Source organism: Lissotriton vulgaris, chromosome 4_1 (assembly GCF_964263255.1).
Source record: "Lissotriton vulgaris chromosome 4_1, aLisVul1.2, whole genome shotgun sequence".
NCBI classification, from domain to species: Eukaryota; Metazoa; Chordata; class Amphibia; order Caudata; family Salamandridae; genus Lissotriton; species Lissotriton vulgaris.
This window is the reverse complement of record NC_141691.1, coordinates 1,116,307,368-1,116,331,655: the sequence shown is the minus strand read 5'-3', so window position 1 is coordinate 1,116,331,655 and position 24,288 is coordinate 1,116,307,368. Positions and strand designations below refer to the sequence as shown.

The 24,288-nt window shown below is 48.0% G+C and overlaps 1 protein-coding gene across 1 annotated transcript in view; it reads right to left on the bottom strand.

The window, feature by feature from the left end:
- The window catches only part of TMEFF1 (transmembrane protein with EGF like and two follistatin like domains 1), a 712,972-nt gene that overhangs the window by 627,093 nt on the left and 61,591 nt on the right, over positions 1-24,288 (bottom strand). The window lies entirely within an intron of this gene.

Here is a 24,288-nt window from a genome sequence, read left to right as displayed (position 1 = left end):
CTGGCCGAGTTTGAGTTCTGGGGCACACTCTTCTCTGCACTAACCTACTCTGGCTTGTTTCCCAGCCCTGAACGCCATCTTGTGTAGCTCGTCCCTCTCGGGTGAGAAGATCCGTCAGTATGTGAGTGCTGCTTGCATTCTCGGGGCTCTTCTTGCGCTCTTCTTGTGCCGCAGCTCTTCCGACGCCTGGGGCTATTCTTGTTTCTTGGGAAGTACTTGTTTTGCTTATATAAAATCAGTTATTTGCTCGGGGTTATGGAGGCAGCGGACCTAGGCACTCGTCCACATTGCCGTCCAAGCCACGCCCCCGCGGTGTGTATATCTTCTCTCTGTTATTCTGTGCGTAAAACCTCACAGAATAAATAAAAATTCAAAAGTATATTGAAAAGAACGATTCTAGGGCAACTACAGCATACTTAATTGTACTAAGAAAACATTATTGCACTGTACTATTAAGTGTGATTCGTTTTGGCAGAAGCCTGGGTACAAAGATCCCTGTGACTTTCTGGAACGGTTGCAGGTCTTCATGTTATAAACACCCTCCACCAGTTTTCCAAGAAGTGTCTTCCTGAAAACATTGCGGATAAGGGAGAAGGCAGGCGGCCAACTACAGCCAAATTTCGGAGGGGGGGGGGGGGGGGGGGGGTGGCTGAAAATATTTCGGGGGCGGGGGGGGGGGCTAATTCTTCCAACCACGGACAGAGTGGCTGTAAGAAGGGGTGAACACACAACAAAAGCCTCATTTACACGTACATGGTCTTTTAAAGACCTGTTAAGTACTCGGGTGCGGCGGCAATTAGATGCTCGCCAGCCTGCGAAGCTGTCTCCGGTGCGCGCCTGGGAGAAGGCCCCCTGCTTCTTCAGGGGTGGTTTAGTCCTGCTTTTGTCCTCTTCATGTCCTGGGCTGTGCTATTGTTCTAGGACGGGTGTAATCACTCCCTCTTTGATGGTCCTCTCACCCCAGGCGACTTTGTGCCGATTCTGCCTGATCCTGGATGTACGCCCCCTCCCATTTCCTGGCCTCTGTATGTGCCCTGTTGCCAGGCAGATAATCCGCGGATCTCTGGGCTGGCTTGTTTTGAGAGCTTTGAACGACCTTTCCCCCAATTCCTCCGAGCGAAAAACAAGCACAGGGAGAAGAAATGCAAGCAAGCACTGACACAGGCAGGAGAAAAACAGCAGACAGGAAAAACAAGCAGTGGTACGGGACAAGGAAAACATTCAGTGCCATAGTGCCTCTGATAGGGGCTGCTTGGAAAATCATGTTTGCACGGTAAACACAAACTCAGTGCACCAGGAAAGAAACAATCGAACAGCAGAACAAATGATGTCTGGAATAGGGGACAAAAACGACCACATGTTATGGCAGCAGGGAAACTCGCACCGGCAAGGGGAGAGGAGGGAACCAAGTGCACAAGTGCCAAACACCTGGGGTTTACACAATGAGCAAAGGATACACACTGGCACCCAAAAAAACACTCATTGGAACGGGGGTCTGGGAAACGTGTCTTGGCGTCGGCTCGACATCCTGTGTTTCTGTTTCCTTGGGTAACGTAACTGTTGCGCAGGTAAAGCGCTCCAATACCTTCCGGTCGAGTTCGCGCTATATAATTTTGAAAAAAACTAACCAAAAATTAATGTGACCCTGTGTAATGAAACTTGTGCTCATCTAAAGCGCTCCTAACCTTCCAGTCTAGTTTGCGCTATATAAAACAGCACAAAGAAATGTAAAAAGTAAAAACCACAGACAAAGGAACCAAGCGAAAAACACAAGTGCAGTGGGTCAGGAAAACACGCACTAGCTGCACAGTGTACAGGAAAACAAGCACAGACCCAGGTCCCAGCCTGAAAAACAAGCGCTGTCAGCGTCGTGAAGAAAACAACCATGGTGTACTTTCGTCAGCAGACCCCTCCAGGTTTCCTTTAGTCAAGAGCCAGTAAATGCAGCAGGCCCACCCCTCACCCGCCTCCCCACTGCCCCTGACACCGGGCAGAGGAGCGCCGCCCCTAGGGGTGGAGCCCTCGTCTCAGTCTCCTCCTCTTCCTTTATAGATCCGATCCGGGTGGTTTGTTTCTTATGCAGAAGGAGAAACAGCCAGCAGAGGTGGTCGTACGTACATCCATCATCAAAGGGAGCTGGAGACAGGAGGCTAAGAGACACCCTTGCACACAACAGACACCTGACGGCGGCCCCATTCTACGCGCAGACTAGGTGAGGGGCGGATTAAGGGGGGTTGGGATTTTTGTCTTTGTGGTCTGAAATCTAAATCAGAAGTGGTGGTGCTTTGTACAGACCCCGTAAAAAGGACGAGAGAGCTTGGCATTCCCAGCCGGCAGCAGTGCCCTTTTTTTCCCGGTAGATTTTTGCTCCACCTTGGTACACGCTGTTTTAGCCCGGTGCCCGGAATATTGCCATCTAATGAATTCGGGTGCTAAATCTTCACTGATATCGGCTGGGAATCGGGCAACACCATTAGGTCTCTCTGTGCCCCAGACGAAGAGCTTGGTCAGGACTACACGGCCCTGGTATTCCGCGCACCGACATAAATGGAGGCTAGCCATTGGAACAGAGAGGCGTCCGTCAAAGCCGGACCAGACACGGGGGCGTTCCCGAGATTCTTTGGCTTTTGCCGACGTCACGCGACGCCGGGAACGCCCCCGTGTCTGGTCCGGCCGGGCCGTGCTTGCTGCTGGCACAGATTCAGGGGTGAAACGAGGCCCGCGGTGTTTCCCTGCGCCCAGGATCCCCCCTGTTGATCTGCTGGTTAGAAACGGTCTAACCGCGACCTGGGGCCCCGAAAATCTATTGCCGCCAAATCACCGTCGCGGCCCGGGGCCAGAAACACCCTCCAAAGCGGCCGTTCGTGACCAGGAGCTGCAGCAGCAAAGATCGAAGCCACCGCGCTCCTATTGGCCCAGCAAGACGAGCCCCTCCAGTAACGCCGCGCTTTATTGCTTCTTTAAAAAATGTTCTCCTTCAGACAGCTTCTTTGATTTGTTAGCCTTTCTTAGACTCTATATACAGGGCGTTAGTATAACCGTAGGTCACCGGGGAGTAGTCTTGCATGCCTCCTTAGGTTTACATATGAAAGTAATTTTCTATCTCGTTTAAAAAAAAAAAAAAAATCTATCTATCCGTAGTTCCACTCTTAATTGTGGGGCTCTTTGCATGTGTGTGGGGCTCTTTGCGTGTGTGTGGGGCTCTTTGCGTGTGTGTGGGGCTCTTTGCGTGTGTTTGGGGCTCTTTGCGCGTGTGTGGGGCTCTTTGCGTGTGTGTGTGGGGGGGGCTCTTGCGTGTGTGTGGGGGCTCTTGCGTATGTGTGTGAGGGGCTCTTGCGTGTGTGTGTGGGGGGCTCTTGCGTGTGTGTGGGGGGCTCTTGCGTGTGTGTGGGGGGCTCTTGCGTGTGTGTGTGGGGGGCTCTTGTGTGGTGTGTGTGGGGGGCTCTTGTGTGGTGTGTGTGGGGGGCTCTTGTGTGTGTGTGTGGGGGGCTCTTGTGTGGTGTGTGGGGGGCTCTTGTGTGTGTGTGTGTGTGGGGGGCTCTTGTGTGGGTGTGTGTATTGGCATTGTAAATGAGAATGCCATTTATTTATCTGTTTTCAAAACCAACACATAAATAAAAAGTTTGCCATTTAGAATGCCAATGGCTCAAACTTTTCCGAAGGCGAAACCGTTGCATTCGTGTGTGGGGCTCTTTGCGTGTGTGTGTGGGGGGGGCTCTTGCGTGTGTGTGGGGGCTCTTGCGTATGTGTGTGAGGGGCTCTTGCGTGTGTGTGTGGGGGGCTCTTGCGTGTGTGTGGGGGGCTCTTGCGTGTGTGTGTGGGGGGCTCTTGTGTGGTGTGTGTGGGGGGCTCTTGTGTGGTGTGTGTGGGGGGCTCTTGTGTGTGTGTGTGGGGGGCTCTTGTGTGGTGTGTGGGGGGCTCTTGTGTGTGTGTGTGTGTGGGGGGCTCTTGTGTGGGTGTGTGTATTGGCATTGTAAATGAGAATGCCATTTATTTATCTGTTTTCAAAACCAACACATAAATAAAAAGTTTGCCATTTAGAATGCCAATGGCTCAAACTTTTCCGAAGGCGAAACCGTTGCATTGTAAATGCTTGTTGTAAATCGTTTTTGGCCACTATAGGTGTGGCAGGGTATACTCAGACATGAGTCCCTTTCTCACTGCTCCATCAGGATTCAAGCAAGCCGGGCCGAAGAAGGCTGAAATGCCAGAAACCGGTCCCCGGTAGCTTGTCTCCTTTCTGGTGAAGAATTGGCTTGGTAGTTTAGTCTGCCCTGTTCCCATGATGCACTGGGCCAGGGACAGACTGATTTGCATATAGCCAGGTTCTGAGCTGGGATGGGGCAGTGAGATAAATAACGGTGATGGATCAAGCCCTGATCTTTGGACTGGGTAAGAGTGGTCTGTTTAACTCAGACACTCTGTTCATCACCACCCCCTTTTTGTAAATCGTTTTTGGCCACTATAGGTGTGGCAGGGTATACTCAGACATGAGTCCCTTTCTCACTGCTCCATCAGGATTCAAGCAAGCCGGGCCGAAGAAGGCTGAAATGCCAGAAACCGGTCCCCGGTAGCTTGTCTCCTTTCTGGTGAAGAATTGGCTTGGTAGTTTAGTCTGCCCTGTTCCCATGATGCACTGGGCCAGGGACAGACTGATTTGCATATAGCCAGGTTCTGAGCTGGGATGGGGCAGTGAGATAAATAACGGTGATGGATCAAGCCCTGATCTTTGGACTGGGTAAGAGTGGTCTGTTTAACTCAGACACTCTGTTCATCACCACCCCCTTTTTGTAAATCGTAAAAATATATAAGGGCTGGTACTCCGTACCGGATAGTACCGGCCCATTTAAAGCACTGAGTAACCCTATCTCTATCCCCGTCTCTGGGCTTGGGATAATTTCCTGACTACTGCTGTGCTGCATCAAGCCCTCTACAAGCCCAATTTCGGTATTAACTGCCCCCGTGACTGTGGTAAAGTAGTTTTTTCATAGAGGCAGTTGCCTCACCTGGGTTCTCATTCTCACCCCTGTATGTGAAGTAGCTTTCCTCTAGTAGCCACCATTTAAATCCATTAAAATATCTTGAACTGGGTATAGTTACCTCATCAAAGATGGAGTCAATTGGGGTGGCCCAGCGCAGCCTCCTCCAGCAGCTGACAAGCAACTGTGGTTCACTCCTGGCCCGATCTTCACCCGGGCACGTCCCGTGCTGTAGGCCACTAAGTGGTGGTTTGTAGCGCCGCGTAGCAGACCCCTGTTGTCCTAGGCAGCTAGAGACTATGGGTGCCGTAATCTTCAGATCCAGGCAACAATTATTAGCGTCCTGAAGTGCAGGGCTCCATGTAGCGTTTTGTAGAGCTGCATGGCGGTCCCCCACCCCTCAAGTCAGAAAGGGACTATGGACTCTGTATCCTCTGAGCATAGCTAACAGTCTAGGTGCCCTGCAATGCGGGGCTCGAAGCAGCGCTTTGTACAGCTGTATTGCAGTCTCCAATCCCTGTAGCGCTGCGTGGTTGACTGGACCCTTCCCCCTACAGACAGCGAGGGAGTATGTGCTCTGTAGTCCTCCGAGTCCCGCAAACGGTCTTGGCATCCCGCCCTGCAGGGCTTGAAGTGACACTTTGTCCACTGCGTGGTGAATCCCCTTCCCTATAGAGAGCAAGGCACTATGGGCTCTCTAGTCCTCGAATCCAGCAAACAGTCTTGATGCACAAAGAATTTGTGTAAACCCTCTCTAGGCCAATATGCATTTGTGCAATGCCGGCCTCCCCGGGAGTTAAAAACAAGCATTGGCATAGCCAATAGGTCTCGCATTTGGGACCTTATAAGTGTTTAGCCATGCAACAGTTGGTGTTGTTGCACCAAGGATATTCTGCTGCATAACTAAATACTTATAGGGTCTAAAAAGTGAGACCCATTGGCTATGCCAATGCTTGTTCTTTAAAGGATCTGTTCAGAAATAGCTACTAATTGCTGTTTTCTCTCAAGGGCCTGTCTAGTGAAATTTCAATTTGTATGTTTGAAGGGCATATAAAGTGGTACCTGTGTCATTCAGATTTAATTTAAACAGTGGTCTGTTTAGTAAATCCTTTTTCCTTGCAACCATTTTATGACGTCCCATATGCAATGTTTTCTGAACTGTTTGTCTTTAAAGGACAACTCTAAGGATGTGTGGCAGAATTCTTTGTGCCCCCTCTTGCTCCCAGTGCCCCTTCTGTCACTCTCTGCTACTTCTGTTTCACTCTCCCCTATTTCTGTGTTTCGTGCTACTCTATATTTGTGCTCCTTCTGTCTCTCTGCGCACATCTGGCCTCTGGCGCCATTTACCGCTTTAAGTCCATTCTCTCTGCCTGTGCCTGTCCTATCATCTGTGTGCATGTTTAGTCTGTCTATGCTCCTTCTGTTCAACAGTTTTTTTAGGTCTCTGGGCTTCTTCCATTGCAAATTCCTCCGCATGGTTCTCTGCTCACTCAGAATTTGCGTACTGTCATGGACGGTTACTTTATATGGGCGTGAAGGCTGCGCAACTCCCATATTTTCTGCTTTCTGATTTGTTTTCTTCCGCTGCCTCCCACCAGACTATATACCCTAGCAGCCTCTGCTGCTGGGAGGTGACTGAAGCTTCCTGCCCAGGCATCTCAAGAGCACGCGCCATCACCCGCATCTGAGGACTCGTTTAGATACCTCCTGCCAGACCGTACATCCCAGCAGCCTCTGTTACTCTGAGGTGATTAGAGCTTCCTCGCCCTTCACTTCCAGTCCAGGCACCTTAAGAGACTGTGCTGCCTCCGGCATTGTGGGCCACGCATGGGTGGTGCTCGGACAAAGCCTGGGCCAAGGCCGGCCCTGTCCATGCCCATTAGAGCCCAGAGGAGGCTGGGTTACGCCATGCCACTTCTCCTGAACCTTGCCTAATGTACTGTGCCTGCCCCCACGCCCATGGTTGCCTGCTGTCCCTGTATAGCCTGCTGCCCCTGCGCTGCCTGCTGCCCAAGTACTGCCTGCTACCCCTGCGCTTCCTGCTGTCCCTGCACTGCCTGCGGTTGCTGCCCCTGCAGTGCCTGCCGTCACTGCGCTGCTTGCTGTCCCTACTCTGCCTGCTATCCCTGCGCTGCCTGCTGTTCCGGACCATGCGCTGCCTGTTGTCCCAGCCCCCTGTTCTGCCTGCCATCCCTGTCCCTGCACTGCCCACTCCAGGTCCTGTCCGGTCCCCAGGTTCACTTGGACCACTTACCAGAACCACTAATGGGACAACTTCATGGCCACGCAGTGGATGCATGCAGCAGGTGCACTGCCAGTCGGACAACACCAAGTGCCAGTACCCCTGGCACTCCCACCTCCCGACTGTGCACCGCCAAGGAACTCCTGGACCCCCGTACTAAAAATGATGCATCTCCTCCTCCCCAAGATCCACCAAAGGACCCTTGACCTGCTGATACTGCCAATTCCCCTGTGACACAACCTATGAAAGATCCTGCACCGCTCCTGCCCACAACATCAAGAACACCCAAAAATTGCTCCATTGTATCCTGCTCAACACCCGCTCACTCTGCAAACATATTTACAACAAGGGGTGGTGAGGGACAGAGTCTCTGAATTAAGCAGAAAGCTCTCACCCAGTCAAGAGATCAGGGCTAGATCCAACACCGTTTTTTAGCTCACTGCACCATCCCAGTTTCAGAACCTGGCTGTATGCAAATGAGTCTGTTCCTGTCCCAGTGCATGATGGGAACAGGGCAAACCAAACTACAAAAGCCAATTCTTACACTGGGAAGGAAACAAGCTCCCGGGGACTGGTTTCTGGCATTACAGCACTCTGCAAACATGCCAAGGAAACCTGGGACACCATCATCACCCTCTCCACGGATGTTGCCTTCATCACCGAAATATGGCTCAACTCCTTCTCGAACCCCGCCATCACCACCGCCACTCCCGAAGGCTACATGATGATACGCTGAGACCGTGCCACCAAACAAGGCGGAGGCATCACCATCATCTTCAAGGAAACCATCAGATGCACCATCACCGATGCCTCTTTGCCTCTCATGGAACACCTCAACTTCCTACTACAAACTGACTTGAAGACCACAATAAGAGGCACCCTCACTTACAGACCCCTGGGACCCTGAGCAACATTGTGCTATGCCATCCCCAACCTCATCGCCTCCCTAGCAATAGACTCTCACCACTACATCCTACTCAGTAACCTCAACTTCCACATGGACGACCCCAACAATGCAAACTCCAACACCCTCCTGGAGAACCTGAACAACATCGCCTCACCAAACTGGTCACTGAACATATGCACAAAACTGTGGAGAGAGTTAAGAGAGAGGAAGCAGAACAAGAAGAGAAAATGAAAGAACAGGAAGATAGTTAAGATAGAGGAAGCATGACAATAAGAGAAAAATGAAAGAACAGAAAGAGTTAAGAGAGAGGAAGCATAACAATAAGAGAAAATGTGAAAGAACAGGAAGAGAGTTAAGAGAGGGGAAGCATAGCGAGAAGAGACAAGTAAAAGAACAGAAAAATAGTAAAGAGAGAGGACGCAAAATAAGACGAGAAAAGTGAAAGAACAGGAAGAAAGTTAAGAGAGAGGAAGCAGAACAAGAAGAGAAAATGAAAGAACAGGAAGAGAGTTAAGAGAGAGGAAGCATGACAATAAAAGAAAAGTGAAAGAACAGAAAGAGTTAAGAGAGAGAAAGCATAAAAATAAGAGAAAATGTGAAAGAACAGGAAGAGAGTTAAGAGAGAGGAAGCATAACGAGAAGAGACAAGTGAAAGAACAGAAAGATAGTAAAGAGAAAGGACGCAAAATAAGACGACAAAAGTGAAAAAACAGGAAGCGAGCTAAGAGAAAGGATGCATAAAGAGAAGGGAAAAGTGAGAGAACAGGAGGAGAGTTAAGAGAGAGGAAGCATAACAAGAAGAGAAAAATTAAGGAATGGGAGGAGAGTTAAGAGAGATGAAGAATAACAAGAAGATAAAAGTGAAAGAACAGAAAGAGAGTTAAGAGAGAGGATGCTTAACAAGAAGAGAAAAGTGAAAGAACAGGAAGAGAGTTAAGAGAGAAGACACATAACAAGAAGAGAAAAGTGAAAGAACAAGAGGTGAGTTAAGAGAGAGGAAGCATAACAAGAAGAGAAAAATGAAAGAACAAGAAGAGAGTAAAGAGAAAGGAAGCAGAACAATAAGAGAAAAGTGAAAGACCAGGAGGAAAGTTAAGAGAGGGGAAGCATAACTAGAAGAGAAAAGTGAAAGTACAAGAATTAAGGTAAGAGAGAGGAAGCATACAAGAAGAGAAAAGTGAAAGAACAGGAAGAGAGTTAAGAGAGAGGAAGCATAACAATAAGAGAAAAGTGAAAAAACAGGAAGAGACTTAAGGGAGAGAAAGCATAACAATAAGAGAGAAGTGAAAGAACAGAAAGAGTTAAGAGAGAGGAAGCATAACAATAAGAGAAAAGTGAGAGAACAGGAAGAGAGTTAATAGAGAGGAAGCATAACAATAATAGAAGAATGAAAGAACAGAAACAGTTAAGAGAGAGGAAGCATAACAAGAAGAGAAAAGTGACAGAACAGGAAGAGAGTTAAGAGAGAGGACACATAACAAGAAGAGAAAAGTGCAAGAACAGGAAGAGAGTTAAGAGAGAGGACGCATAACGAGAAGAGAAAAGTGAAAGAACAGGAAGAGAGTTGAGAGAGAGGAAGCCTAACAATAAGAGAAAAGTGAAAGAAGGGGAAGAGAGTTAAGAGAGAGGATGTATAACAAGAAGAGAATAGTGAAATAACAGGAAGAGAGTTAAGAGAGAGGATTCAGGCGTTCTCAGCGTTCAGAGAGGGTGACAGTGCATCAGGCCTTGTGACTTTTAGCCTTGCTGTAGTGAAAATGAAGGAACAGATTAGAAGGGAGGAGAAGAAAGTCTATAAGATGTCACATTTCAATTGAAGTACTCAGCAAATAATCCCCTCCCAATTAACAGTAATTTTTTTATACAAGTCACATTGGCCTGATTTCGAATGGAATGTTACTGGGCCATTATTAAGCCTGGGCTAAACTTGCTTAATTTCCTCTGTGGAAACTATGTAGACACCGGTGAAATACGTTAAATGAAGTTTATTTATATGTTAATATGTAAAATGCTGTTCTGCACTATTTTTACTGCAAAATATGTCGTCATGAGGATGTCTTTTGTGTTGAAAAGTTGCACAAAATCACGTGACATGAACAACTGCTCCAGTTTCGTTAGTTTGTGTTGTTCCTGGCTCCACCAATAGGATTTTACCGGGATGAAATCTCAATTTTACTTTATGGCACAATGGCGCAATCGCAGATCTTTTGCATAATAACTATCGCCAATATTGGAGGGAATTTTTTCACTATCCATTGAAGTACCCCCTCCCTATCTTTCACTGGCCCCCTCAATGCCATAGAAAGTAGGTTTCTATGACTAGACCCATTAATTCTAGAAGACTTGGAGGATATAGGGAGCTGCCACATCACACCAATCAGCCAATTTTAGCTTAATAAAAGGCACAGGGACTTATCATGCATTACCTCCTCGTAAGTCTTCCTCGCCACATGAATAAGGAAGTGAGCTTCAGCTCCACACCAGAACCCTCCAAAGCTAAAGTTAGCCTCCCATGCCTTCCATCCCTTCCTATGGCCGACCCATGTCACCCTTGACCTCTGTAAGAGGAGGGCCGGTCCAACCCACAGCTTGTTTTGTTGGTTATGCGCACGATGACTCTCCAGATGCGCTTTTATGTAAGTGGGTCCTGCTGTAGTAGGGAGATAGGTCCAGGGTTGGTGGTCCTGCTCCAGCGGGCCTATGGGATCTAGGACCCTCCACCTTTCCTTCCCCTGGTATCATACAGGGCCGGTTAGTCTCTGCCTTAGTGAGCCAAGGATTTACAGGGGGAGGCCGGGGTGGTCTGGGGCTCTGCCAAGCGGCTCCTTCTGACACCCCCGTCCATGTGGACAATGGTTTTATAGCATTGTTTTTGCCAGAGCCTCCCATGGGTTGCTCCTGTTGTTTGTGAATATATTTTCAGAAAATGTGCTTCAGCGCGGGCGGTTTTTCCCTGTGTCTCCAGTTTACTACACTGGGGTGACCCGGCGAGAGTGGTGTCTGTTATCGGCTATGGTCATCGGTGTTGGGCAGGGGGACCTGGCGGTCCATTTTACGGTCACCGGCCACGCCCCCATTTTTCCTGTTGATGGTGACGTTGCTTCCCACTCACTGGGACGCTATGTCCCGAGGAGACCCGCTGACTTCGAGTTTCACATCCGAGCTCCTCGGAGCTCATAGGGCTTACCTTTTGATGCCAGGACGGGTGCAGATCCTGGGCCTGGCGCTAGCTTTTTCCTCGGACCTCCGCAACAAGTGCCTCTGGTGGCCACGTTCTTGGTCCGGCATCCGAGGGGCGTGGCCGGGCTCGTCTGGCTTCCCACACGACCGATTCTTCCCCTGTCCCATTGGAGCCGCAAACTCACCCGTTCCTCAGGCCGACGGCGTGAGGCTTGTGTATTGTAATGTATCCTTTATGTGACACCAGTCCTTAGTGTGGATTCTTTCTGCAACCTTTCAGTACTTATTGTGTTGTGGTCCTGTCACCTTACAAACACGGAGCTTTCATTGTGTGTTGTTTATTTGATGTGTCTTGCGCACACTATTGCGGTCTACTTTATGCTCATGCAGCGTGACTGTTAACCTGGTTTACAGCTGGCTGTGAATGTGTGCATGTACTGTTAGGAGCTCTGGAATCTGCTCAACTCTTCTGCTGCTATTGCGTTTCAGGCTCTACCATATTGTTGTTTTTTGGGTCATGGTGACCTGGTGCTGTCATACGGGGTCAAGGTACTCTGGATGAGTGCTATATATATATGTATATGTATATTTTTTGGAATTGCTGAATGGGTTTCAGTCGCCAGTTGCGGCGGTGTGTCTATGTTTCCCTTGCAGCTGTGTTTGGTAATGGTGGTAACATATTCCGGTCTGGGTGCAGATAAGTCATTGGTTTCCCCCAGATTACACTAGTATTCACGACCTGCTTCTTAGCGCAGTGTGTTAGGGGCGGATGGCAGCTTTGTGCTTTATTTAGTTGGTTCCTCTACGTACTACTTTTGATGCAACCCATCTTTGTATGTCTTACCGGCTGGTCATTATTGCCTATATTTATAGTACAGATTAGTGATTTTTTGGAAGCTGCGTCAAGGAACCGTATGTAAACTGTGCCTAATCTTCAAGACACAGCAATGGGCCCTTCCGCGTGGTTTCTCAGTCTTTCTTTCTTCTATGGGTTACCAAGACGGGTTCCTTAGGGTAGTAATTCTCTCTTCAGGCAAGAGCTCCATAATTTGCCATTCATGTCCGTACTGTTGGTAGCAAGTACGTCGACCATTTGCCCTATGGGTTGTGTGTTTATGTCTTGGTGTTTTGCTGTCATTTAGGGGTGTATCGCGGGATTGCAGCTTCGTTTAGTTTGCTGTGTATGTCCTTGACTCCTTCTCCCCTTCTGGGCTTTGGGCTTGTGGTCCTTCCATCCTGTATACTCCAGTTCCCGCCTGCTCTCCATTTTTGAGCGGGGTCTGGCCTGGTTGGTCCCTGGTGGGGTGATCACCTGGGGATTCTGGAGGCTGTAGGCTGCTGCGTGTCTGATGGGGGTGGGCGGCTGTCAGCGCCTGTCTGTCCTTCCCTGGGCTGCTTCGGTGGTCGCTATGTGGCCTTTTGCTTCAGCTCCCGGAGGGCTTGCACTTGCCGATCCAGGGCCGCACCGTGGCGCCTCCTCCTCCTCTGGCTCCCAAGCTCAGCGTGTGGCTACTGCGCCCCCTTCCTGGTCATGCTTCTCCTCACTTCGTGTGGGTTCGGGCTCTGTTGAGGGACTTCTGTTGCCTCTCCTCCCACCCTGGGTGGCCTCTGTCTCGGTTCCGTGGGTCCTGCCCACCGCCGGGCCACACCGGTTGTCACCGGTTTTCGGTTGTTAGGTTCCCCTGCTCGTGTCCGAAGTGCTGTGGCTCTTTGTGCCCCTTTGACTTTTTCGCACGGTTGTGCTGTCCTTGACTGGGTCACTTTTGTTCCGGTCCCAGGTGTTGGCTCAATCTACCTTCTCATCAGGGCTCCCAGCTTGGCGCTTTCCTCTGGTCCCTTTCCTTACGTGGGTTCTGGGCTTGTTTGGCCTGGGCGGGGTGTTTGACCGGTTGGTGGTGCTCGCCTGGGAGCTTCTCCCTTGGTTTCTGCTGTTGCTGGTGTTGGTCCTAGGAGTTGTTGCTCAATGGTCCGTATTGTGCTTTGGAGGGGTACAGGCTCGCACAGGACAAGGGTTTGTATCCTGCCACTGCTTTCTTCATATCCCATGGTGGTATTTGTTCGTGCGGGGTTTTTAATTGTCCGGGGGTGCTGGGATTTCCCAGTTCTCTTTCCCCGGGCTAGGCCCTGAGTTTCCTGAGTGGATTTTTTATGCTCTTCTGGTTTGCTCCCTGGGGTGTTAACATTGCTCAGGCTCGTTTCGCATAGCTCTTCTGTCCTTCTCGTCTTTGGTGTGTTTCTGCCTGTGGCCTTACCTCCATGCACGCTCCTCTTCCTGTCGGCTCTCAGTTGTTCAGCTGAGTCAGGCCTGGTTGTTAGTTGTATGGAAGGCCACCAGGATGCTCGCTTCAGCGGCTCATTTGCTTTATGTGGAACGTTGCGGGGACGGTTTGATTGGCCCCTGCACGGGGCTGTCTCGCTCATTTGTGCTGCGTTCCCCTTACTACCAGGTTCTTTATGCTTTCTTGTGCGTGGTGACCCCTGGTGGGCATTTGCATTCCTTTCTGGTGGCTTGGCCTTGGGCCTGGCCCCTTCCGCTCTTAAGCCTCCATGGGCCGCCTTGTGGACTTGTGGACTTTACGCTTTTCGCTGTTGGCCGGTTTGGTTCCCTTGGTGGTCGGGTTGCTTCGGAGTCGTTTCCAGCGGCCTCCTGGGTCTGTTTTGCCTTGTGCCTGCCTGGGTTCTATCATTGGTGTTGCACTCCCTTCCTGGGGGTCCTTTGTGCGACTGGGGTCCGTGTCCCACCTGTTTCTCTCCTTGATGGTGGTGTTTTTGTGACCGTCTTTTTGTTGTACAGTTGGGATACTGGGTTCCTTTCTGCACCTCTATCCGTTCTTCTGTCTCCTGCCAGTCTGGTTCCTCTGCTTCAGTCCTCGGTTACCACCTGGCCTGGTGGGATTTGTTTCCTTCTTCCCCTCTGGTCGTGGTTGTGGGGTGGTTCGGCTCTCTCGCTGTTGGTGGTCCGGCGTGCTGTGTGGCTGTGTTTCGGTCGGACTGCATCTCTTTACTGCTGTGGCTTCTTGCTATTTCACTGTGGTGGGGGTGCCCTCTGTTTCTTCGGTTCCGAAGTCTGGGCTTTTGCTTCCATCTCGCTGTTGGCTGTCCGTTGGTCAGTCTTGGTGTGTTTGGGTCGGCTTGCTGTTTTCTGTTCTGGGACCTGTTTGTTGTTGCTTTTGGCTCTATGTGGTCTCGGCCTATGCCTTCTCTGTCCGCCTTCTGTCATTGGTTAGGGCTTGCTTTCAGGCTGGCCTAGGGGTCTAGGAGTCAGGGTTTTGGTTTTCGGCTCTCCCTGTGTATCTCTGTCCGGGATGGTTTTTCCTGCTCGTGGTTGCCTCTCTCTTGGGTGGTTCCTTCCGCTCGCCTGTGTTTTTTGGGTTAGCCCTGCTTTGTTGGCTTCCCCTCCTAGTCCGTTGGTTTCTTGTGAGTTTCCATGAAGCCGTTTCGCTTGGGTATCTGCTCACTTCGTTATTCATGTGGCGTCGTGGCGATGGAGACTTATGAGGAGGTAATGCCCCGGTTAGTTATAGGTAATCTTCATTACTCTGAGTATAGTCTTCCTCGCCACATGCGTTCCCATCCCTCCCTCTCTGTGTTGCTATTGCTTCATGTTTATGCTTGGTACTTCTCAGGCTGTGGGTTGGGCCGGCCCTCTTCTTACAAAGGTCATGGGTGGCATGGGTCAGCCATGTTGGGAAGGGATCGGAAGCATGGGAGGCTAACTTTTGCTTTGGAGGGTTCTGGTGTGGAGCTGAAGCTCACTTTCTTATTCCTGTGGTGAGGAAGACTATTCTCGGAGTAATGAAGATTACCGGTAAGTAACCAGGGCATTAATGTATATGTAAGTATTGGTGCTTGTGCTATCGTCCATTCAAGAGCAACCTCCACAGCATTTGCAGATACAAAGTTTTCACACAGTACAAAACATAATGGACCACGCCCAAGAAACTAAAAGAACCTTTGCACAATGGCAAATCACCCTTTTTAGGTCGAGCTTGGGACGCGCATGCGATGTTCTGCGATGTGTGCTGTATTAGAGAATGGAATTTAATCCCCGTCCGCTCCGCCCACATTTGTCATTAGCTTGTGTCATTGCCCTTCGTAAATGCTGGCTTCTGATTCGGTAATAAGCTTGTTAGTCCCTGCTTAGTACTGTCTTGTCTTCATTTGTAACTTCCCATTAGGACTGGACCTTTTACTTCGGTTGTTACACAGTACTTCTTTTTTTTAGGTCTCACCTAGGGAGCACGCATGCGCTACTCCAGGAGGGCCTTTAGCCATCGGTCTTCACTTTTCAAGGACTGCACTCATGCTTGTGGTGGCATCCACCTTGCGGGAGCAAGCAGCGGCGCGCTACAAGCACGAGTGCAGTGCTTGAATAGTGAAGACTGCTCTCCCAAGCGTGCGCGCACCACTCGCAGGCTCACCTTCTGCTCCCCCTCTCTCACAACCTCTTCCTCATCCTAAATCACTCCCTCCTCCAGGCACCCGACTTATTTCTCAGTTTGCCCAACCAGGCACCCCTCCGTCTTTGCACTTGTACTATTTTGTAAGCTAAGTCTGATGCCCCCTTAACCACTCGACTTTTCTATCTTGCCAGACATTACTAAACTGTCTCCTACTGCTCCAAGTCCCATCTCTTTCTAGGCACCACACCGTGAATATCAGCCTTTCTTTACTCCCGAACATATTATAGGATACCAGAACACACCACGTGACAAACTGCAGCACAATTCACTTTCAACCAGAATGAGGAGTTCTCTCCTCTAAGACTGTGGTGTATTTCTCACTTTTCCATGCAGGCTGTGCCCTGGCTAGGTCTGTGGTTTTCTGCCCGTTGCCCATGCCTTTAACTTAATGTGGTTTTCATTCCTATGACTTTCAAAATGTTATCTTCGTGGCATGTTTATATCACCCCCAATAAAATTGTCAAAATCTGTACTCCACCCGTAAAGCAATTTGTAGTCTTCGTAGACTACATTAATACCATATAAAAACGAAATAAAATAGGCATTTAAATAAACTAGACTTTTTAAAGACGGTATGGGTGGAATAACTTGCTAGAAAGACTAACCTTTGAAAATCCCCAACAAGAAAATGTACAGTTTATTGCAGCCGTGACACTTTCACTTGTCGGTTACACTGGGTATAAAGAAAAACACATACATGCAGATGTAGCCCTAGACACACACGCATTGGAGTGAAAGAAATGAAAGGAGAGAAACAGAGTGAAAGACATCATGTGGCAAAAAACATCGGCTTGACCGAAACCTGCCTCATTTGCGCAAAAATATTCCAATTTCTGTAACAGAGCAGATTGAGAAATTGAACTACTTTCTCCTAGTTAACACACTAGCAGCTATTCGCTTGGGATACGACTCACGGTGTCTCTGTAGAATAGCACAAATGTAATGAAAACCCTCAAGAGCCACTCAGGGTTCCAAAGCCTCGGTTCTCCTGCACAGAGCTCATGCTATCACACAGAGCGCAGCGAAGCCTACTGAAAGCTTGTTTATTATAGTATTTGAAGTAATGAGCAAGGAAACCTGCTCACAGGTAGAGACAGAACTGTAATACAGGATTAGTCTAGCACACTTAGGGTTCAGAGCCGCAGGAATGTTAATGTTAATGTTAACTAGATTTATAAAGCGAAGAGGCGTTACAAGTCGACTTTGATGGCAGCTCCCTGCATGTTCACGTTAAGGTGCTGTTTGCACTGCAGAAGAGAGCAGGTACATTTGGTTTAGAACAGTTAACTATTAAGTTACACAAAAATGTCTATTGTGCTGCAGTTTAAAAGGAAAACAGCAGGCTATGTAGAAGTCCAGAAATGGCAAACAATGGCTTATTGATACTGACACAGTTGTCCAAATGTCAGCTAAGTGGCAGGTGATAAATATATGTTTTTCGAATGCAGTTGTTTTTTTTTAATGCACGACTTTGCACAGCCCTTCACCATGTGGGTGCACTTTGAACAAGCATTGGCATAGCCAATAGGTCTCGCCTTTGGAACTTTATAAGTATGTAGTTATCCAGCACAAAATCCTTGGTGCACCAACATCAACTGTTGCATGGCTAAACACTAATAAAAGCCCAAATGCGAGACCTATTGGCTATGCCAATGCTTGTTTAGTCTGTTAGCACTTGTTTCTTCAATGAGTTTCTCCTACAGGAGGCACAACATGCTTTCCTACGACATTCAGCGCGCCATGTGCGCTTTAACTTTCCGAGCAGCCCAGGACAATAACGGCTGCTTCTTTGAATAGGTCTCGCATTTACAAGAGTTTGAGCTATTGGCATTGCAAATGACAATGCCTTTTATTTATGTGTTAATTAGCAGAACAGATCAATAAAAGGCATGGTAATTTAGCTTAAACTCTCGCATATGCGAGACCTATTGCATTGCAAATGCTTGTTAGCAAAATGGCACCAGCGCAGTTCGGAGGCTAGACCCTGCAGTGGTGCAGAGGGCTCTGAAGGGCGGGGCTTCGTGGCCTCTCGCTTTGCTTAAGATAATGGCCTTTCGTCCCTCCATGAAAGATGCCTTCATTCACTTGCCGACTCGAGCCTGGACCCAGACACACAGTGCAGCTGGGAGAGTCTCTGCTGACATCTCGTCATGGCGCGCTGCCTTCCCGTCACAGCAGAGTGCTCGTGAAAGCTCCCTGGCGCTCTAGAGTGCATTAACGCATGGATGCCATTAACAGTGGATGATTAAACAAACAGAAATTTCCAAAGGAAACACAAAGACGCTGCCGAATGGGATTTTTCGAAGACATGTATTGATTCCGAAAAAGGCTAGAGACCACAATTAAGCATGTGCTAAGTGGACGGAAATAGATGGCCATGATTGCGCGCGCTGCCTCATCTTAAAACCAGTACTATGAGAATAATATTTTTTATGACTGAACCCTAAATTAGAAAATGCCACGGCCAGAGCATTGATGCTGGGACGAAACGGAGACCCCTGCATAATGTAATGAGTGGCGTCGAGGGTCCGACATTTCCCAGATATCCATAGGATTGAATCTGGAAAGGCCAGGGGTCCTTGAACATTGCCTCTCGAATCCCCCCCCCCCCTGCCAAACTGCATGCGGGGGGGGGGGGGGGTTCAAGAGGCAATGTTCAAGGACCCCTGGCCTTTCCAGATTCAATCCTATGGATATCTGGGAAATATCAGACCCTCGACGCCACTCATAAAATTATGCAGTGGCCCCATCATTTATGGTACGAGAGCTCCCAACTTCATAAAGGTGGGTTTGTGCCGGATTATTCCCCCCCTTCACTCTCCCTGTCATGACAACGAACCCACCCTATACGGATCCCAATCCAGCCTCATTCAATAGTACACCATTAAAAGAGAAGGCTTACGTCATAGGGTGCAGGAAAAAAGGGAACCGTAATCTGTGGGATGAGGGGCGTAGCTTGCTCAGTAAATTGGAGCAGTGGTAGCTTTTGAGTTTCCAACAATCACGCTGGCATGTCTTTTTAACATTCATAATCTGAGAAGCAGGACATAAAGGGGTTTAAGGGGAAGTGGAAAGGGAGAGCAGTGCGGATTGTAAATGCTACAAAAAAACAAAATATTTTGTAATATAACGCACATTATTTAAGAAGTTCAAAACAGAAAGGACAGTAGGTGTGTGTGAGCATGTGTGTGAAAATCCTAGGTTAAATCCAACAGACACCTCACATACCTGACTGAAAGCACCTGTTCCCAACTATTTACTACGTAACAGATTTATTAGAGGGGTGTAACACCCTAAATCCCGCCCCCACCACCCGAAGCTACGCCCCTGTGTGAGATACGATACACAAACTGATGCTGTGACTGGGCTGGAGCCAGACCTATTACTATATGACAGAAAAAAAGGCGGATATGTATGAGCTGGAGGTGAGATGACCCTTACTGTGGAGAATGACTGAGCATAAGAGAGAGGTGAGGGAGAATTATGGTGAGAGATTGCCCTTTAAAGCTCTTTTGTGTGCATTAACAGTAGCGTTGAGAACCCCTTACAGACTATAGATAAGTGCAGGATCCTTAAATGTAAGGACCATGTTTGGAATCATGTGACTAAGCAAAATAGAAAGTACAAAAAATGTGTTCTTTGGGCTTCCTGGATCATTTAAACGACATGCCTAATAAATCTTTCTGTAAAGCACGATTTACAATGGAATAAACGAACCCTGCAAATTAAATATTTTTCCAATAGGAAAATTAAGATTTTGCATAAAGAGGAGAATATTGCAAAGCTGGGTTTTGCTAAAACATTTGAAATCATGGATGTTGGTGAGGCAGTCAGGCATTTAAAAGGGTGTATAGCCCTTGGACTGTTTGCTATAACAGTCCATTTTATGAATCACCGGTTGATGAAGGCTGTTATCCTTTCAGTATGATATAATGAGAACAACCAAGTGTGATTCACATTACCAGCACATAACTAATTGCTCAGCCTTAACACATATATTGTTTACATTCGAGGAGGCTTTGTGAAGGACAGACAATCTTTAGAAAGGGGTAATTGGATCCACTGAGGAGGAAGGGAATATCCCAAGGATATGAATATGTCGATAACGGCCTAGTTATTTCATCAAGTGTTTGGCTATGATAATAAATCGTGTAAAATGAGAGGATATCATTTATTTTATAGATTCTCCACAATAGTTAAGGAGTCACCAGTCGTTACAAGAGCTCAACATCTAAACTACAAGATCGTTACCTCAGATGTAGCACTCTTTCTACCAGACTAATTTGGATTATGTAACTATCAGCCCACACGCCTCTGGCTAAATTGTACTTCCACACATTGAGTTATTTGCTTTGAGATTTGGCAGGGCGAGTCCCTATAATAAAGATAATCAACTGCCTTAGAGACCTTCCAGCGACAAAAATGCTACGCTGATCCTCAGAATACGTTGGGAAAGAAACAGGCCCCTGATGTGGATGAAACAAATGAAATGACTGGAAAACCGGGAGGCTTTTTACTCCTTCCCCCCGGAAGGGTGTTGCTGCTAAATTTGGCCAATCGAATTCCTATATCAAGTGGAGGAGGAGGTATGGACGCTTTTGAACAGAAACTACATACACCAACCTCAGCGGAAGCAATTCTTCAAAGTAAAAAGTAAGGGGCCCATTAGGATCGCGGACGGGTAGGAGGGAACCTCCGCATGGCCTGCGGAGTTCCCTCCTGTGAAATTAGGATGTGACCGCCACCCTGGCGGTCACATCCTCTATTTTTACCATTGCGGCGGGTGCGGCTTCAAGCTGAACCCGTCGCAATGGTAAAAATGCATACATTGCATTTGTATGCAGAAAGGGCAGGCATTGTGTGGTGCCTGCCGATTTCTGCATACAAATACAGGGGGGTACCATAGGTACCCCCCATGTGCACCCCACCCCGCTTCACCCAGGGGGCCAGCAACGGGCCCCCGCAGTGAAGTTCCACATGCTTTTCCACGGCGGAAAACCCGCGGCGGGAAAAGCATTTTCTTAAACACATCCTAATATCGCTGGCGGTGTCTGAGAGACACCGCCACCATATTAGAGCTTTTCCGCCGCGGTTGTAAGCCAACCGCGGCGGAAAAGCAGCAGACTGAAACCAGGACCCACCAGCCATCCTAAAGTGGCGGTGGGTCTTTGGTGGGTCCGCAACAAATTTTCCGCATCCTCCGGGCCGGCGGTGGCTTCCGCCGGCCCAGAGGATGCGGAAAATCCGCAATCCTAATGAGCCCCTAAGTGTTTCGCTGAGATGATGACAAACACCACTTTGTAGCCTATCCAGAGTAATAGGCCAAGCGACGCTAGTGATGGCCATCAACTTCATCTAGTAGTCTTTATGCAATTGGCCTTCCCTGCTCAATGCTCCAGTACTTCCCACTGGCCATGGTAAGACAATGTAGGAGTCTGCCTCTAAGAAATCTTATCTGATCACCGATTCATGGCACTACAGATACTGAAGGGCGTATCCAAGCCAACACTAACACACACCTTTCTGTTACTTTTGTGTCTCACTTTCTTAACTCAACCACTGTAAATTGTATGTTATTGGCTGCTAAAGCATCCAGGGTGATAGGGAAAGTCACGCTGAAGTTTCACGTTCAGGGTACTGAAAGTGTCTGATAACTTTACTAAAATGGAGCGAAGCAGGAGGGGAGAGGGTCTCAAGAGTGTGAAGACAGTGTGTCTCGTGAAAACTGGGGAAGCGTTGGTAGCAGAGATTATCACGTCATGGCAAGCACAGGAGACCAAGAAAGACAGTGTTAAACATACATTCTTTGACAATTCCTATTCATTTGTAGGACGGGACAGATGTACACAGCAATCATGTCTAAAATGTAGGGAAGCCACGGAGAAGAGTATTGTTTTCAGACTTGTTTGGAAATGGGTGACCAAAGTACCTTTGACAACTTGCTTATTATTTCCGGCCCGGATACCAATTGGTGACCCCTGGGAAGCATTACAAATAGAAGTCATTGTCTCACTCCGAGTCCGGCCCGTGGCGCGCGCACAACCGGTTTCGCTGAGCACAGGCCGGGGGGGGGGGGGGGGGGGGGGGGGGGGAGCTGATCTGCATCAAATGCAGATCAGCTGTTTGAAGCCACCGATCTGCCTTTCACTTGCCGCCGGAGACCCAGCGTCAGTGTAAAGGAGCACTTACGTCACCTGCGTGGAGGGGGATGCCAGGGGGCCTCTTTAACCCCGGTATACGAATCTTTCGGGCCCCGGGAGGGGGTTACGACTAACAGGGTCCCCTCAGTCTGGAACACTGACAATGCACCTCTTGGCCGCTCCATCTCCACTGTGCACACATCTGTAATATGGTGTGAATGCAAAGGAAAAGTGTTACATCCATTTGCATTAATATTATTCTCATGACGTCGCATAAGCTCTTCTGCAGATGACAAACCGGTCTTAAAATGAAGGATACAAGCTAAGCCGCTTTACTAGCGACATTAGAAGGGTGGTTACTTGATGAGAGGAGGAAGGTTTGGAAAATGCTATGATTCATACAAATATAATGAACCCGATCAATGGTGTGTCGAAATGGGTAGCATACCCTTTCAGTGTTCTTTTTTAAGTTTGGTGTTAGGTGAGACCTTTTGATTTTACTAAAGTTATATACTAACATATAGGGTCTTTTAATGCACCCTCTACATCCATTGGTCAGCTATTGTGTCAGTCTGACATTTCTTACGCCCACTAGAGCGCACAGAATGGGCAATGAATGGACCATCCCCCTTTAGCCATTACCTAATTTCACAAAGAGTGACAGCATTCTACTCTTTCCCATAGAGCACATCGGCACACAAAGTAGCTTCCACCAGGGCGGCCGACAAACTACTATGACAACTGACAGTGTGTGGTTCTGGAGATCAAAAAAATGCATTGCTTTTAGCCAATGTTTTTTGTATTTTTGATGTTGGCAGGGCTCCGCAGATCCCCAACAATAATGTTTACTAAAGCTATGACAGAACAAGCACTGGCACAGCTAGAAAGTTGGCAGCCAACACCAGACCTACTGGCTTTGCCAGAAATTGATGTTGTAAACCAGACAGCTTTGTTATTATGACCGAGCAGTGGCTATTCTCCCAGAGAGTTTGATGCACACATTCCTTGTGGATTTAGTAATTCGTTTTTTTCTGTAAGAGCACCATTACAACAACAGAGGAACCGAGAAAACTGCAACCTTTTCAGAATGATCTGCAATATTCATAGAGAGAAGAGTCTTATACAAACGTTGCTTCCACCCTCTCATTTAAATGAATCGAAGACCAGCTTTAGAACATATGTATGGTATATGACTATTTCAAAACACGAATTTCATGCATGACATCATAGTCACTGTTTTTCTTTTATTCCTAATGATTTTTTTTTATCTTGCTAATGTTTTTACAGATATATAAGTAGGAAACACAAACTTCTAGAAAGGTTGCAATAGACCATCAGTATCAGGCTACATGAAATGGGATCCTTTGTAAGTGACTGCAGCTGAACACTTTCTGGCACTGACAGAAGAACTGGCTCTCAACCCAAGCCTTTTTCAATCAAATATTCAAACGACCTCTCGAGCTGCCAGAACAGAAATAGCAGCTCCAAGACAGCGCTTGCTTAACAAGAAGCGTTCATTGTAGCTTGAAACACTGGTCAAACAATAAGACATTCTTAAGGGAAGTTAAGGCAATGCTAGCAAATTCGGGCCCATTTGCTATTATTGTTTTAATTAGCATAATGCACTGCGTTCAGATGCAGACATTTTTCCATATAAAAGTATTCAGGGTACATACAGGGAGCTAAAGCGTCAGATCACGCAACGCCAGGTGTGTAATTGAAGCTGAAATGAAAAAGTCAACAAAATCACCATGGAGAAAACACCACGTTGAAGAACGTACTAGGGTAGCCCTGTCATAAACCACACTGCATAGCATAGCACTGTACTCAAAGCTCCTTGCAGAGTGTCACAGATAGTAATATCACGCCAGGACACTTATATGTCAATAACAATTTCTGTCAAGCCACACAGCTGAAGATATACACATCTCCACCAACTAATGAACACAAAGTGCAAGCGGCAGAGGCGCTTTGTTAGACAAAAGAGGCACAACGATACTTTCAAAAGCGAAATTAAAACATAATGGGCACACATGCAACACAAGTAGTGCTTAAAAAAAATGAAAAATATGAGCCTGAATGGCAAAAATCTACGATATATGGTATTGCGTTTAAATTGCAACTTCTATATTTGAAGCCACCGAAATATTCCTAAACTAGCCATATGCCGTGTTTTTTCACGTTAATGGCTTCAGGCTTCCTAATTCCAACACACATAATGCTGAACACAGTAATGACAACGCCAGCCACCTATAAAGCGACCACCGGGGACCATGCCATGGACCAGGTGAAAAGTTTAGCAATACCTGCCTATTCGTCCTTCTAGACCTCTCTGCGAAGGTTTACACAGTGGGTCATGTCCGTTTGAAAGGATAGA